Genomic DNA, 17219 nt, shown 5'->3' on the forward strand with positions numbered 1-17219 from the left:
GTCCTTCTACATACACGACAATTCCTCCTTTTCTGTCGTCTCATATCATTGCTGGCTTCTTTGTCTAAAACACACCCTAAATATCTCTCTAAATATATCACCACCCCACGTCTATCCGCTATTCCAAGTTTCATTATCTCTGGTCTACTGTGCTGAAGAGACTTTGTGATGGGTCTCCCTGCTCCCAGGTTCCTCCGCTCCTGTTTCTGTTGCTCCAAGTACATGGGACTAACATGTCTTTTACATGTGCATATGAGTCCACGTTACTCCCCTGCCCTAAACTTTCCCACAATGTCCCTGTCACGCATAGAGTGCTGCTGCAGCCTGACTGTGTGTTGGATGCTCAGGCCCCAGCTTCTGGGATCTATTTTGAAGGCTGGGAATCTTTGGGAAGCGTCGCCTGTGTGGCAGAAGAGGGTCACTGGGAGCAGGTGTTTGGAGGCCACTTCTGCCTTTGCCTCATGTTCTGTTTCTGGGCCACTGTGATATAGAGAGTCTCTGCTACATCCTTCCACCAGCCGGGACAGAACCACTCCCACCACTGTGCCTTTCCTGCTGTGATGGAAGAAATCGTTCTGAAAATGAAAGGAAGTAAACATGGCCTCGTTTGAGTTGTTCCTGTCCTGCTTTTTGTTACAGTGGTACAGAAATAGTTAATGGAAGCCGAATTCCCTTTATTATCGTTCTCTCCACCACCTACCAGACACACCTGAGCTCCTGTTCATAACCCTCCTACATAGACAGTTAAGGGCCAAGCAATGCTGGTGCTGATGCTGAATGCCATGCCTCATCTCAATATGTTGAGGTTCCTTCCCGGAGAACCTGCACCATCTTTGGTACCCTCTTTCCTCTTATTCTCATCTAATACCCTCTTTGATGTATCTTATATTGGCTCATTTTTGTTTGTTTTTCTCTAGGGGTGGAGATGTATAGTTAGTTCCAGCTGATAAAACAAGGTATTATAGAGCAAAAGTACTTTTAAAAAATGACAGATGCTTATTATTTTCATAGTTCTAGGGTCCAGGAGTGAGTGGGATCTGTTTCTGAGAAGCTTTTCTTCCTAGATTTAGATGGGTGCTTTTCTGTGTTCTCTAAGGGCCTTTGCATGTGCACCTTAGGAGAGAAAGAGAAAGCTCATGGTGTCTCTTTTCTTATGAAGACATCGGTTGTTGCATTGGACCTGCCTTAGCAATAGCAGTTAGCTTTTATTGCTTCCTTAAAACCTCTTTCCCCCTAAATACAGGCACATCAAAGGTTATGACTGAGACATATACATTTCAGGAGAACAGTTCAGTCCGCAATAGAGGTTAACCCTTATGGCAAGGACATTGCCCTTTCTGTTTACCATTATATCAGAACCGATGTTGAAAAACAATAATACCCAAAGCATCAACTTTACAATCGATTAATGTGGATTCCCGCTCTGACTCCAAAGCTGTAACAGCAGTGTGACTTCAGGCATCTCCTAATCTTTTCTTAGACTGGCCCTTGATGGCAGCTTCTTCTCTGCCACATAAAAATAGCAGCACTCTTTTTCTATAGATTAGAAAGGAAGCTATATGTAAGGTTTTAGCATGATGCATGAATAATACAAAGAGACCGATGTGTGATAACTAATAATAATAATAATAATAATAATAATAATAATAATAATAGTATCATTGCAAACCTACTTCTCACTTCACAGGAGCTGAAAGGGTTACCTGGTCTTGATAGAAACTCCCTATGCAAACTCCATTGTCCTTATCAATAGGATGCCTGTGTTCTTAGCTGCAGGAGTATTCCCAGATGAAGCTATCCTGTCTCCCAGCATCCTTCCCAATAATAAAGGCCATGGTGTATATTTGTTCAATGATATGAAGACAGAAGTACTATAAGCCTAAGATGTAAGGTTCTCAGATTAGCAGATAAAAATATAAGATTCCCAGATGAATTTGAATTTCAGATAAACAATAACTTTTTGCAGTATAAATATGTTCCAAATAGTGCAGGAGAAGCAATTATGGCTTATCTGCAATTCCAATGTAACTGAACATCTTTGATTTCTATCTGGAAGTGTTTTCCTGAGCGGTACACTTGAAATTTTTTCTCTTAAATATTAGCATTCTCCATAGAAACAGAATCAATAGGATATATATCTATATATAGACGATAGATGGAAAGATACTTCAGTTATAGGGAGTTGGCTCGTGGGAGCTGACAGATCCTGAGACCTAGAGTCAGCAAGTTTGAAACCTTGTGCTATAGCTCAGATCTAAAATCCCTGTATTTTAAGGGCTTAGTCCCTAGCTTGGCATTATTGGGAGACAGAGGAGTGTTTAGGAGGTACATCCTTATATTATGGGGGCATCCCTTGAAGAGGATTGTGGGACATTGGTGGTTAATCCCCTCCACCTCTTCCATTTTTTAACAAAGTCTGTCCAGTTGCCCTATCTGTCCTGGAATTCACTACCAGGCTGATCCTCAAATACAGAGATCTAACCCCCTTTGTCTCCCAGGTGCTGGGGTTAAGTGTGGACCACCCTGTCCAGTTCCAGTCTCTTCCTCTTTCTGGTTCCCAGCTGCCATGAGAAGAGCACCTTGCTTGGCTAACCCTTTCTGCTCTATGATCTATTGCCTCAAGCAAACTAGAGCAACCAGCCACAGGTACAAGCTCTGACCTGGTAAGCCGCAGCACACTGAACATAATGCCCGCGGTTGTTATCATGGTGGGAAAGATGATGTTGTGAGTCTCAATCTAAAGCTCAGGACCTTGAGACCAAGAGGAGATGATGGTTTCTTTCATTTAAGCAAAGGACAAGGGTTATGATAGGAATTGAAGACTGTCAGCAGGAAGGAAGATGGTTCCTTACTCCAAAGAGCATCAAACTTCTGTTCTCTCCAAGCCTTTGCTGATTGACCGAAGGCCACCTACTAATGTAGCAAGGGCACTGTGATTCTCTCGGTTTATAGATTCAATTGCAGGCTTCATCCAAACACCTTCACAAAAACACTCAGAATAATATCTGCCCATATACTTGGGCATGTCATGGCCTGGTCAAGTTAGCACCTAAAATGCAGCATTACAGGTGAAAAGCCATTTTAGCTTCCACCTGCCTTCTTGCCTTCAGTTGTGTCTTCTTCCTGTGAGCAGCTGCCCCGTAACCCTGTGAACCTAGCTTCTAAGAGAAATGGGTAATAAAACTAAAATAGCCTAGGTTTATGCTGCTCAGAATCTTCAACTAGTAGCTTTCAGATTATCTTTCATAATATGTAAGAAATGACATGTATGCATGCAACTTGTACATATATAAATCAGAAACCCTAGCACCAGACATCAATAGCCCCTAACTATAGCTGGGTGTCTTCCCTGTGAATTACTCTCTGAGTGTCCTTGTAACTGGTAAGTTGTGCTTGGTAAGTCAGCATGATACCTCCATCACTGCCAAGACACTCAAAGCGGTAGACACAGAACACACAACGCTCAGTCCACCCTAAAGATACCACAGCTGCATCTCTTCCAGTTCCTTCCAAATACTTGCATTACCACTGAGTACCATCTGCCATTGCCATGGGCAGTGCTGAGAGGCCACCATGGATACAGGCAGAGAGGGAGTCCAAAATGACTTGCATAGAAATGCTGTTATGGCAAGCAAAGGCTGACTTCCATTTCTGTGTCGTGTCTACATCATTTCAGTATGAATCAGAAACAGACAACATCAACCCTAAGAGTTTCAACTCTATGAATGTGCCCGGATGCCCATAAGCCTGTATAGACAAAACTTATGCTATTTAAATGTTCACACATCCCAACAGTTCAATGTTTTTGTTCTTCTGGCCAATGGGGCTAAATCACAAGTAAACTCATACTTCAACCTAGATTTTGAGATGTACATAGCCAGTTCTATGCCTTTGTCCCTGTCTTACCCAGGGCCTCTATTGTTCGGACAAAACACTGTGACCAAAAAGCAAATTGGGGAGGAAAGAGGTTACTCAGCCTACACTTCCAAATCATAGCCCATCACTGGAGGAAGTCAGGACTGGAACTCAAGCAAGGCAGGAACCTGAAGAAGGAGCTGATGTAGAGCCCATGGAGGGTGCTGCTTACAAGCTAGCGCTCAGCCTGATTTCTTATAGAACCCAGGACTACCAGCCCAGAGATGGCACCACCCACCATGAGCTGGGCCCTCCCCCAATGATCATCAGTTAATAAAATGCCTTACAGGGGGATCTCACAGAAGCCTTGTTTTCAACTGAGGTTCCTTCCTCTCTGTTAACTCTAGCATGTGCCAAGTTGACACACAAAACCAGCCAGTCCAGTACCTGAGCCAAGCCAGATAGTGAGATTTCTAAAAGTTTGGAGTTTGTTCTCACCACCTTTGAATGGCTCAGTAGACAGGGAACGTTCACTCACTGGCACATGTGACTGAGCTTGGAGATCTTGACACATTACTGAATGGAGGTAATATTTTATTCAATAATATGCATCTTGGTTATTTAGATTATAAAGCAGGAGTCTACCACGCATAAAGAACATTCCAGAAGAAAAATATGGTGCAAATGTATTGCACCATAAAGGAGAAAAATGTTAGAGATCATTCTTAAGAGGAAAGAGCAGATGACTTGCTGTTGTTGGTAGGGATACTCCAGTCAACCCCAGCCCCAGCGATCTTGTTGGTAGGGATACTCCAATCAATCCCAGCACCAGCAATCTTGTTGGTAGGGATACTCCAATCAGTCCCAGCACCAGCGATCTTACATGGCTGGACAGATGGTTCAACAATGGCAGACTCGCACAGACACCTGGGAGCTCAGCAGGTAATAAAAATAGTTCAGAGAAAGCATAAGCCACTTGCATGCTGGGAATAAGCTCACAGGTAGAGTGTGTGAATCATCTGTATGAACTAGGAGTGAAGTTGAGTTTCCCTTTGCAAGGCAGTGAGTCCCATCTGTCACTCAATGGCACTGCCCCAACTGTTGGCCACATTCCTCTATTTTGTTGTATTCAGATGTTTTGGTTGGTTGGTTAGTTTTGGTTGGGGGGTGGGGAACTGTTGTTGTTGTTGTTGTTGTTTTCATTTAGTTTGGTTTTCTTCAGGTGCTGAAAATCAAAAGCAAAAACAGCAGAAACAAAGGGAGCATGCCCTCCACAGATCCCCAGGCAGATTCTTTTCTCACCTGCCTCTTCCCGTAGCTTCATTTCCATCTCCTCCACGGTCCTTCTGAGCCCAGGTGCAAAATCATTTCAGAAACTGTTAAAACAAAGAGCTGAGAAGGACACTGAAGACACACCTCTAGGTTCTGGGCCACGGCTCTTTTGGCCAAGTACAGACTGACCACTACCCAGGGCTGACAGCAGTTTCTCAAGCAGTCAGAAGTGAAGGACTGAACCATCTATAAATGACTGCTTGCTTTTTCATACTTGAAATCAGATCTCCCTGGTATTGAGTGTTCATTTTTCTCCTACCCAGAAAGGAACGAGTATCTTACAAATAAATTCAGAGAAAGGACTGTACTGCCCCCTAAGGATGATCCCAACTGTCCCTTTGTGACCTCTGCAGGCATGTACCTGCACACAGCATGCACTCAGACAGTCAGACAGACAGACAGACAGACAGACACACACACACACACACAATTCCTAAAATATGTGTATGCATGTGGGTCTGTGTGTGTGTGTGAATGTATGTGCATATGTCACATAGATATGGATGCCCATAGAAGCTATACAAAGGAGTCATATCCCCTGGAGTTCAATTACAGGCAGGTGTGTGCCCCATTATGTAGGTACTGGGAACTGAACTTGGGTCCTCTGCAAGAGCAGTGAGTACTTCTAACTACAGAGCCCCTTTCTCCAGACCCAGCATGATTCAGGGAAGAAAAAGAGTGAAAACACAAAATCTCAAGTAGAAATACCTGTTTCCATGGTGATAGCCTACTAAGTTACCATTTGGAAAAGAAAACTGGAAAAGGTGGCTGACTACAGATTTCAGATTTTTGATCTAGAGAATCCATGAGGGATAGGCCTAGCAAAACTCCAGCATGACTGCACAGTGGGAGGGGAAACCAGTGGACAGCTCATAGGTTGCACACTGAAGCCTGTCAGGAGGAGCTGAGGAGAGAGACGTGAGATAAGAGCACTCAACCACCCTGAACAGACAACCGGGCCGCCTTTGACTACGGGTGTCAGCCTTCTCTGAAGCTCGAGTTAAGATTATTCTACATGGGGATCTTCCTCTCTGGAGGGAAAATATAATAATTAGAACAAGGTAGAGGGTTACTTGAAAACACCCATGCTGAGATTCCATCCCAAGAGATTAGATTGGAGTTCAGGTGGTATAATTATTTTTTAACTTCAAGGGTAGCTCTACTCTGCAACTATAGCTGAGAACCAGATACTAGGATATTCCCACTTTCTGTTCAAAGAAATGACTACAGTTTTAATTGACCAGTCTTCTCTTTATTGAATTGTTTATCATGGAACTTACACTAAGTTGCCTCCCTTAACCTATCTGGAAGCCCCTGGCTTGGGGTTTGTTATTATCGCAGTCTCTAAAGAGAAGAGAGAGCATGTGCAAGTAGAAACAACTTATGAGGCCTCATGGTTTCAGAGCATCCATCCAGCATGGCAGGTTCTCTGGCAAGACAGAGCAACATGGCAGCAGGGGCGTGTAGCTCAGGCAGTTAACTTCATGGAAGACAGGAAGTAGAAAAGGAGAACACAGGAAGGCCAGGGTAAGATATCACCCCAAGGACACCCCCCCCCACCAACAATTTTCGTCAACTAGACCCTACCTAACTCCTACCTTTCACGAGCTTCCAATAGTACCTCATATAAATGAGAGGGTGTGGTTGATGACTCTCTGTGTGTTTATTTTTCATTTTACTTACATGGTGTTCTTCCATCCCAGCCACACTTTTGCAGAGATAAATTTTTAAGCCTGGATGTGAATGGACCATTTCCTTTATCCATTCATATGATCATAGACAGTGAGGTTAATGCCACAACTGTTGTGAGCAGAGAGCCACATAAGAGTACCCTTACGTTCTCCACATATTGATCTCAAAACATTTGAATCTTTGAGGTAAATAGGCAGAAGTAGGATTGTTGAATGCCCAGATAACTTTTTACTTGTTTGGTTGGTTGGTTTTGGACAGGAGGAGAAGGCATTACTTTACTTATAAAGCCTTTTGCCACGTTAAGTGCCAGGAAAATTTGAAAATTCATAGTTTGGGAGTCAGGGAAAAGAAAATTCAGGGAACAACTTTGATCAAAATGCAAAAGGCTAGGAAGATGGCTCTGTGGGAAAACTCTGCTAATTAAGGTTGAAGTCCACCCATGATCTCTGTGCAATACGGGAGACTCCCTTCTTTAGCGGGTTTTCCCCTTCTCTGACGTTGTCTGGGGGAATTCTAAGCCCCCACACTCACCTCTTCCTGAGGAATGTCATGGAGCCTCAGATTATAGCACAAATTGTCTTTCCCCTGACAAAACCTATTCAGTCAACACTTCAGATTCCTGAAATGCTTTTCCATGCTAATGAGGCATTCCAGGTACCCTAAGCCCCCAGCCAATGATCTTTGCCCATTCTGAATGTCCCTACCCTCAGACCCCCAAAACTTTATAAGCCTTCAACCACCCTAAGTAAAGTTGCTCTTCTTACTGACTACAATCCCAGGGTGGTTTATTCACAGTAAGTATTCACAGGACTGTATCAGCCAACAATTTACAAGAATATAGAGACCCACATGGCTCAGTCAGTAGCTCATGCCATGCAAGCATGAGGACCTAAGCTGGTTTCCAGCATTCACCAAAAGGCCGGGCACAGTGACCCAAACCAGTAACACCAGTATTTGAAAGACAGACAGGGACTGGAGAGACTGCTCAGCAGTTCAAGAGCACTACCTGCTCTTCCAAAGGTCCTGAGTTCAATTCCCAGCAATCACATGGTAGTTCACAGCCATCAGTAATGAGAGCTGATGCCCTCTTCTGGTGTGTCTGAAGACAGCTACAGTGTGCTCACATAAAATAAATGAATAAATCTTTTTAAGAAAGAAAGAAAGAAAGAAGAAAAAAGGAAGGGAGGGAGGGATGAAGGGAGGTAGAGAAAGACAGACAGGCAGATTCCTTGAAGTTCATTGACCATACAACCTCCCGAAATCAAAGCACTGCAGTTCAACAAGAGCCTTACCTCAAAAATATGGTGAAGGGCTACCAGGGAACTACATTCAACTTGAACCTCTGGCCTCCACATACACATGTGCACACACATGTACACACACATACACATGTGCACATACGAGCACACAACCAGATACACACATGTACACAACACATATACACATCCACATAGACACACACATAAACCTGCACATACACATGCCTATAAAACCAGTGCATAACTCATAAGCGCGCGTGCGCGCACACACACACACACACACACACAAATAAAATGCAAAACCGCAAACGATTAGGAAAGGCACAGAGGCGATAACATGTTGCAAGACCTTGAAGAAAGATTTAGTTGCACAGTCACTGAATGTCCTGTCCTCCCACTGAATGTCTCACTTGACTTTACTGTGCCTGTTCACAAGGGATGGCCGTGAACAACCTACCTTCCTGATGGTCTCCAACCATGAACAGACCTCCTGAACACCAGAAGGCCTGCAACCACCTCACTCTATTGGACAGGATCCACTAAATCAAAATTATATCATTCACATAAAAAAAGAATGGTGATTTTTGTAAACGACTTGGCCCTCTCTTATGAACACATCAATTTTCAGAAACATAAAATTAGAAAAAGTTTTCCATCAAACTTCAAATTTTCCAAGCTCCAGGGTGCAGGCTACAGCTTGTTTTCATAATTGTAGTCATATCCTGAACGTGCCAACGGGTAAGGAGTTTTCTCTTTGCTAACCTGAATGACTCTAGCCTACATGGCTCTCCCAATTACAGGGAAGAGATGCTTCGGGTACAGATGAACTGTCTGTAGCTGTTTGACACCTTCCTTCTGAATATGACTATCCGGACTTTCATCCTAGGAACTCGAGAGGTTTTTACTGCGTGCCATTTGGTCTCTAAGAATATCACAGAGGGAAGGGTGCTTTCCACGCCCACATCAACAAGACCTCCCAAAGTCTTCAGGATTTGTGTATGAAGTGAAACTGACAAGAGTAAGGTGTGAGGTCCCTTTGCAATGTGTCTAAGGCTCACCTGTGCTAAGGAGGAAGCATATGAAATGCCAGGTAGGTTAACGGAGAGAAGATTATAGGATTTCTGATGCAAAAATCATACCCTCCACTGTGGTGTTTGGAAGGCAAGGCCTTCCGGAGATGGTGAAGACTTTCCAAGGTGATCTTATAAAAAGAGGCCAGTGAATAATCCAGGAGCTAAGAATATAGCCTTATGGCAATTTTTGGTATTCAAAAATCATTATGTTTAATCTATACACACCAAGAAAACTTTGACTGTTTCCATGTTCTGTTCTGTTCTACATGTACTTTATGCTTATGGTAACTAGTAAGATTTCAATGCATACTATCAAACCTCTAAAAGAATTAAGTACTGACAAAAATATATTCATATAATGTTATGCCAAAATGCCTTTAAAAATCTGTACATGTATCTCACTTTTTAAAAAATAAAGTTGTAAGGGAAAAGGAAAAAAAGAACAGAAACCCTGTCCTCAAAAAAAAAAAAGGCCAGTGGCAAGTATCTAACTTAAAAGGAACAAGAAAGAACTGGTTCCCAGTCAATGGCTTGGGAACACAGGCTTAGGTTACCCACATTCCATGTTCAAACATGGAAGCAGGTTTATAATTTTACAGAACATAAAGGTTTATAATTTTACAGAACAAAGAAAATTATAAATCAAGACAAGTTTAAGACACATGGGTAGATGCATCAGAGAGGTGGCTACCACAAAATGGGGGAAGCTGTTCTAACAGCTCAAGATGCTATCTGGTGAGATTCTTAGCTTTTCATTAGTGGAAGCTTAGGGGTGTGTTAAATTGATAGATTCTGAAAGATTGTTTTTAAATCTATTACAATATTCACAGGATATTATTAGTTCAGACATGGGGCCATGTAACTGACCATTTGGGGATGAGGTTCTGAAGCTGGCCTGGGATAAGGCAATTAGCCTCTGGCCTCTCAGCCTCTCAATGTTTCAACATCACTGCAGTTCTAAATAGTCAACCGGTGTCTGAAGACACAAGCTTCTTTCCAGAAAATTCCCTCGATACCAGCAAGCTGCCTAGTTCTCTTTCTACCACCAGAGACAGGAGACATTGTCTGGCTGCAACCAGAAAGCAGAAGTTGGAATGTTGTCACCTTCTAGCCTCAAGAACAGTTGATGAGTCCTGCAGTGGCTGATATTTAGTTACAGCAGTCCAAGCTGACTAAACAGGGATGTCCTTTGTCAGGTAGAAAAGGGAAGTCTTCATCTGTAGGATAAATCGGCATCAGCTAGGTCAAAAGAGGGCAAGGGAAGTCTTTGCGAAGGCCTATTAGCAGAAAGACTGCGGTAAACAGAAGAGGTCAGAGTTGGTCAGTCTGACTCAACTGAGTATCAGGAGTGAAGAGCGTGATCTAAGAGGGGGCTGGGCAGTTGGGACCAGTCCAGTCAGCACTGCACAGCACTGTTGAGGGCTTTTTGTTTGCTTGTTTGCTTCAAACAAAGAGAAACTCACATAAAAAGCTTTCAACCTGAAGAAGGCGTTTGCAGTTTTGTCTTGCAGGACGATCACTCTTGGGGAATGGGGGGAGTGATCTGCTATTGTAGGATGCAAAACAACTGCCATCTTCACCAGATCAGCTGAGCTTGCCTCCCACCGTTCCTCACTGCCCAGGCATATGGACTGTCTCCACTAACTCATAAGAAAAAAGGGTGGGGAGATCCTTTGATCCTTACCTGAGATTCCAGCTGCTAGGTGCCTGTGACAAGGAAGAAAGCTTGCAGGGGGGTTGGGTATAGAAGGGTATATCCCAAGGTGGCTGCCCCTCCAGCCATCTGTGTTCAATTCTGCCCTAACTACATGTAGCCTTTGGGCTCAGGAAGTGCTGGAGTGTGTAAGTTAGGAAGCATTGACTAAAGGAACATGTGGAGCTATGAGGAAGCCATCATCCAGGCTGGGTGAAGACTCCCATAGAGTGAACCACACTCCCATCGGTAACCCTGCACTCATGTGCTGTAAGTAAGACCAATAAGCGTGCTGGGTCTCTGATAGAACTTTGGCAGAATCAAACTTTGGCCATTGGGACCTTACAGAGAGGAGAGGGTGTGGATTGTGTTTAAGTGTCCTCGGGAAAGGATTTTTCTAAACCTTTCTAAACTGTAGAAAACCAGTTAAGGAATCATCACAGTGGTCCAGGTGGGGGATAATAGGAATTTGAGTCACAATAGATATAAGACTTGGTTGGAGGAAAGAATTATTAGATCTGGTGACAGTGGAAAAGGGGGAAGGATTTCCAAGATGGCATTTCTGTATTTCTGGCTTGTTTACCAGCTTGTGGACCATTCACCCAGATGAATAAGTTAGTGACCAAGGAAAAGAGGTTCAAGGTAGAGAATGTTGTGTTCAGGAGACCCTCAATAAATCTAAAAGTAGGGATCTGGGAGGAAGTGGGCATGGGGTAGTTAGGGCTGCAAGCAAAAACATGGTGTCCATTTGCTTGAAGGGTGTAAGTAGAAAAAGTATAAAGTTTCATGGGGAGACTGAGGTTGGGTAGAGTGAGATGTAACTATGAAGCAGAGAGTATGGCCAGAGCAGGGGTGGGAAGGAAAGTTAAAGAGCCCAGAAGAGTCTCTGAGAACCTAGTCAGGAGGTATACATGGTGAAGCCTAGCACGGTGGCACATGCCTGTAATCCCAGCATTCTGGAGGCAGGAAGACTGGAAGTTCAAGGACATAGTCAGCTACATTGTGAGTTTGAGGTCAAGCTAGACCATGTGAGATCTTGTCTCAAAATAGATGTGTGTGTGTGTGTGTGTGAGAGAGAGGGGGGGGGAGGGGGGAGGGAGGGAGAGAGAGAGAGAGAGAGAGAGAAAGAGAGAGAGAGAGAGAGAGCACTGTGATCATTAGCACCAAAACACAAACACACAAACAAATGTGTACATACGTAATTTTTAAAAGATGTAAATTAAAATAAGTCCTTTAGATGAAAAAGAGACACCCAGCAGCTAAGAGCATAAACAGCTCTTGCAAAAGACACAAATTCAGCTCCTGGTACTCTAAATCCTATATAATCACCTATAACTCCAGGTGGGGCATCCGGTGCCTGGGGCATCCATGGGCACTTGTGCTCATGTGCCCATACTCACTCATAGACAAAAGAAAAAGCAAGAAGTCCTTTGAAATGATTAATAAAGACACTGTGGTGATCTTTGTAACAAACAATATAATTCTCAAGCAGTTTTCTTATTAAAAGAAAGAGAAAAGGTGTGTGAAGAGAAAGAGGGAGTGTTACAAACATGACCCTACTTCTTGTGTTTATGCTGCTGAAGGGGAAGATGAGTACTTTAGTAATGCAGAGTTGACCATATTAGAGATTTTCAAGCAGCTCTTACAGATGAATAGGGGAAGCTGAAGATGAGAGACTGGGGCTCACGGCATTGGATCAGTGGAGCCTCAGCCCCTTGCCAAGGTGCATTTTTTGCCAGGGCTGACAAACTAATAAGCTAAGCTACTTACAACAGCAGTTACAGTGTTGGAAGCTTCGGGCCCAACATCAGCGCAGCACTCCCAGCAAAGGCCACAGGGGAGATCCTTCCTTGACTCTGTCCAGTTTCTGGTATACCTGGGAGCAGTAGTTCATGTTTCCTGGAGCGACATGAACAGATACCTATTCACCTCTCATTGAGAGCTCACCTAGACCCAAGGCATCATTTCATCTAAGTCTAGCTTGATGAAGCAGTGAGTCTCTCTGGTATTATAGCAACATAGGTGACTTGGGTACCCGAATTGTGAGAGTTCCCTGAGCAACCTGCAGGCAGTGATACCACTGAAGACTCCTCTTCTCCAGCAGTTGCCTACTGCTTACATAACTTCCTGAGGGGACCCATCCATCTTGTAAGTTTCTTTTAAGTTTCATGAGCCATTACCCTTCCCTCTCCTTCCATGAAGAAATGTTTCAGCATGGTGGAAGCAGCCATAAAACTTGAAACCCTCTCCTCTGGGACTTATTCTAGTTTCTTGTCTTACACAAACCCACCCTAAACCAGGAGGCTCTCACATCTTTAACACTTGCACCTACAGAGACAACTTTTGCAAATAATCTCACGTTCACAGGTTCCTTTGGCCTTGTCTTCACAGAATTACTTATTATTCCACCCAGGATTTCAGTTCCATCTCTTAGGGCATCATTTTATCTGATCTGAAAGCCTTTCTTCCCCAAACTGGAAAGCCAACAATCTAAGCTCTACTTTCACCACCAAAAACCTAAAATAACTCAGTAAAAGGGGGCACTGACTTTTCCATAAAGCAGTGTCCTTCTCCCCCACTGTGAGGGAGTAGTTTCTGACTAGATGGTGTCTCCAAGACTTAGGCAGAAAACATAAGAAGCACAAATGGCTCCTGAGGCTGCTTGAGCAGCCTAGGTCCCTAGTATACTAGAAAATACATAATGGGGTCCCAGCACACCAGAGACCTGCAAAATGGTACCAGACCAGAATGTTGCCTGTTTCCTGCCCTTTGTCCACAGACACACTGCCAGGTGTCTCACATACATCTTCACATAACTTGGGTTGCACACCACTGGAACTCATTGGATGTTAGCACCATGTGTCCTTAAATGATTGAATGATGTACATATATATGCCTGTGAACTTCCACACTAAATTAGATCTGCACCTGGATGCTGGTTTCTGGAGTCTGATTACTGGGTTACTCATCATGACTCTACTGCCCTTATCATGACTCTAAGCTGCCAGGACAATGACCCACACCATCCATGTTCCTGCTCTTCTTCCTAGAAGGAGCTGGGAATTGTAGAACCCAGATCTCTCCACAAGGAGAGAAATTTGTTTGGGTGTATGTATTTCCCATAGAAATGATGCTAAACTTGATTGCTATATTCTGTCAGCTCCTGCCCTTGACATTTTAGATAATCTCTTAGGAAGAATGGTATTTTGTGGATGTCAGGGAGGAGAAGTAAGCTGAGCATACTTTAAACATATTTTCTTTTTCTGGGTTTCAAATGGACTTTGGAAATGAATCCTGTTAGGCAGAAGGGATTCTGTTAACATGAGCAAACTGCTGAGAGAGATTCAAGAGTCCTAACAGTTGGTAGCTCTAGTCGTGAGAACCGAGTCATGAGGTTCTGTAGTGAGTCTATGTCTGGGGAAGATGGAAGTAGAAAGAACTCAGTAGCTGCTCTCCTGTTTGAGTATAAGAGAATGCTCATGCTTCAGGGTGACTTCCAGATCAATAATTAAAGGGATTTTTTATAACTGAAGAACTAAATCTTCTTCCTGAGATGACTAAAACCAGAAGTATTTCATCTTTCTGGTTCAGTGAAGCAGCAACTGTTTTCATAAGAAAGAAGAAAGATTCCTCTTCTGAAAACAGCTCATAAAGTGGCATATAGGCATTAAACTTAACCTCACAACAGTTTCTGGGAAGTATTTTCAGAAAGCACATGTCTGTGCATTTACAGAAAGTAAGGCATGGGGATAAGACAGTCATGTTGTCACTACCATAGGCGACATTTGTGTGCACATCACAGATGGCTCTTAAGAGTTGTCCCGGGAAAGTGAGTCCGTGACTCAGAAAGGACTAGAATGAGTTTCACTCTCTTGGTTCTGTGGTTAACTTTTAAGCCCAGTTTTCAAATAAGGCAACAAGCAGATCAGGTGACCCTTCACATCTCTACCCGCCTCAGACTTACAAATCAGAAGTCCCAGGGATAGAGTCAGAGACAGGACATTATTGCCCCTTTTCAAACAAGCACACATGGATACTGATGGGATTCAGTGTGCTCTTGCCCTAAGTGGATACACTGTACACTGGCCTTACCCACACACCCATGGATACACTGTACACTGGCCTTACCCACACACCCATGGATACACTGTACACTGGCCTTACCCATACACCCATGGATACACTGTACACTGGTCTTACCCACACACCCATGGATACACTGTACACTGGCCTTACCCACACACCCTTGGATACACTGTATACTGGCCTTACCCACACACCCTTGGATACACTGTATACTGGCCTTACCCACTCACCCATGGATATATTGTATACTGGCCTTACTCACACACCTTTCTCCAGACTCACCTCTACCTCACAACACCCTTCCCAATGCATCATCAATGCTTTTCTACTTCCTGGTTGACTACTTTTAGGCTCCATGTGTGGGAGAGAACAATAATAATAAACAAAATAAAAGGTTCTCAAAGAGCTGTTTTGATGTCATGGGTTTGTATAATTTCTAAAGACTCCTTTACTGTTTCCTTCCCCTGGCATTCCACTGGGATCAGGAAAGACACAAGATGGAATTTCACTCCTTTCAAATGTGTCAGGACTACTTTTGTGGCTCAGTGCATAGTCTGAACCAGGGAACGTTCCATGGACAGATGGGAAAAAAAACATATGTTACACAGCTGTTGGATATTCATGTCCTCTAAGTGTCTGATCAGCCCACGTAACCTACCACCTACTTTTATTCTGGTGTTGATTTGCTGATTTGGGGTCCAGGGATCAAACTTAGGTCATTAGGCTTGGCAGCAAGCACTTACTGAGCTATCTCTGAGGTCCCGTCCCAAAGACCTTGAATCTTTCTTCATGCTTGTTTTTGCCTCTCTTGTCCTGTCTTCATACTCAGATCTTCCTTCTTCCGTTTGATGGTTACCAAAGGATTTCAACTGAATTATCACTGGACTATTGAAGCACACTCTCCAGTTCCTTCTCGATTTCTCTACTCAATGCCTCATTTTTACCTTACATGGTTCTTCTAATTTCATGTAATGATTTATCCACATCCTCTAGGATCTCACAGAGCTTTTTTTTATAATTATTCATTTGAATGCTTCATCAGACGTTTCATCTGTTCCAATTTCTTTGCAATCTGTTGCTAGAGGACTATTATCATTTGCATAGATATTACCTTGTTTTGGGTGTTTTTCCCCCCATGTTTGTTATACTCCAACTGTAAGATATGTGTGGGAGGTGGGGAGCCAAGAACTCTACCACTCTCATTGGATGATCTTCTTTGCAAGTGGCTTTCTCTTTAAGATGTAACCCAGAAGTACACTGGCTTTATTTCCACCTAGGCACCATAGTGTAACCTCCCTGTATCTTATTTAGTGATGATTAATGAGTTTGGACACACCGTCTCTGTGGACCATACAAGACTGTGGGCACTGTAGCTGTGGGCACTGTAGCTGTGGGGCCAGACAGCAGTAACTGAGAAATACCTTCTGTACAGATTCTTCTATGGTAGAAGTGGTGGCCCCTGCCGTGTGGTGGAGATTTGCTCAGGCACTGTTGACTTGTTAGTATTGAGGGCATCTGGCACTTCCCGGTGGCACCAGTAACCTAAAGGACCTGAAGCAGTTTTTTCTCTGACCAGATGAAGGTCCAGACCCAAGCTCTCCCTGGGGGACACCATGACACCAAGTACAGCACTTGTTCATACCTGGTCTTGACAGGAGTACCTGCTCACAGTGCTGGGGTGCCAGGCAGTACGACCAGCATCAGTGTGGTGACAAAAGTGGTAGGGGACTGCTGTGGTGCAAGTTTCCTCCCAGCAAAGCCAGCACTGTGACCTCAGCCTGTCAACCACTGTGCATGGCTAGGGACACACACACACACACACACACACACACACACAGAGGGAGACTGCAGGGATAGAGACAGGGAGTATCTTTCAGCTAAAATGAACAAGAATAGGACTTGACAAGAACTGAATAGTTTCTCTGCAGCTTCCTTTGTTCCCCTCCCTCTCCACCTTCCCATCCCTACAGGCTATCAAACAGGTTGTTCCAAACAACCTTGTGAACAGGGAAATAGTGTAACAATCTTGATGCCTATTCTGCTCCATTAGAGCAAGAGCCTGTGTATAGGGTGGAAGCTTATGGTGGAAGGGCGGTGAGAACCTGTAAGTATCTGGCTTCTGTACTAAAACGAATCAGCAAATGGGACAAGCTTCCCATCCCTTGGTTCTTGAGAGCAGTGTCCTCCCCCACCATCCAACTCACATCCATCCTTTTCAATTGGATGGAC

Source organism: Micromys minutus (genome assembly GCF_963924665.1).
Source record: "Micromys minutus genome assembly, chromosome: 1".
Classification (NCBI taxonomy): Eukaryota; Metazoa; Chordata; class Mammalia; order Rodentia; family Muridae; genus Micromys; species Micromys minutus.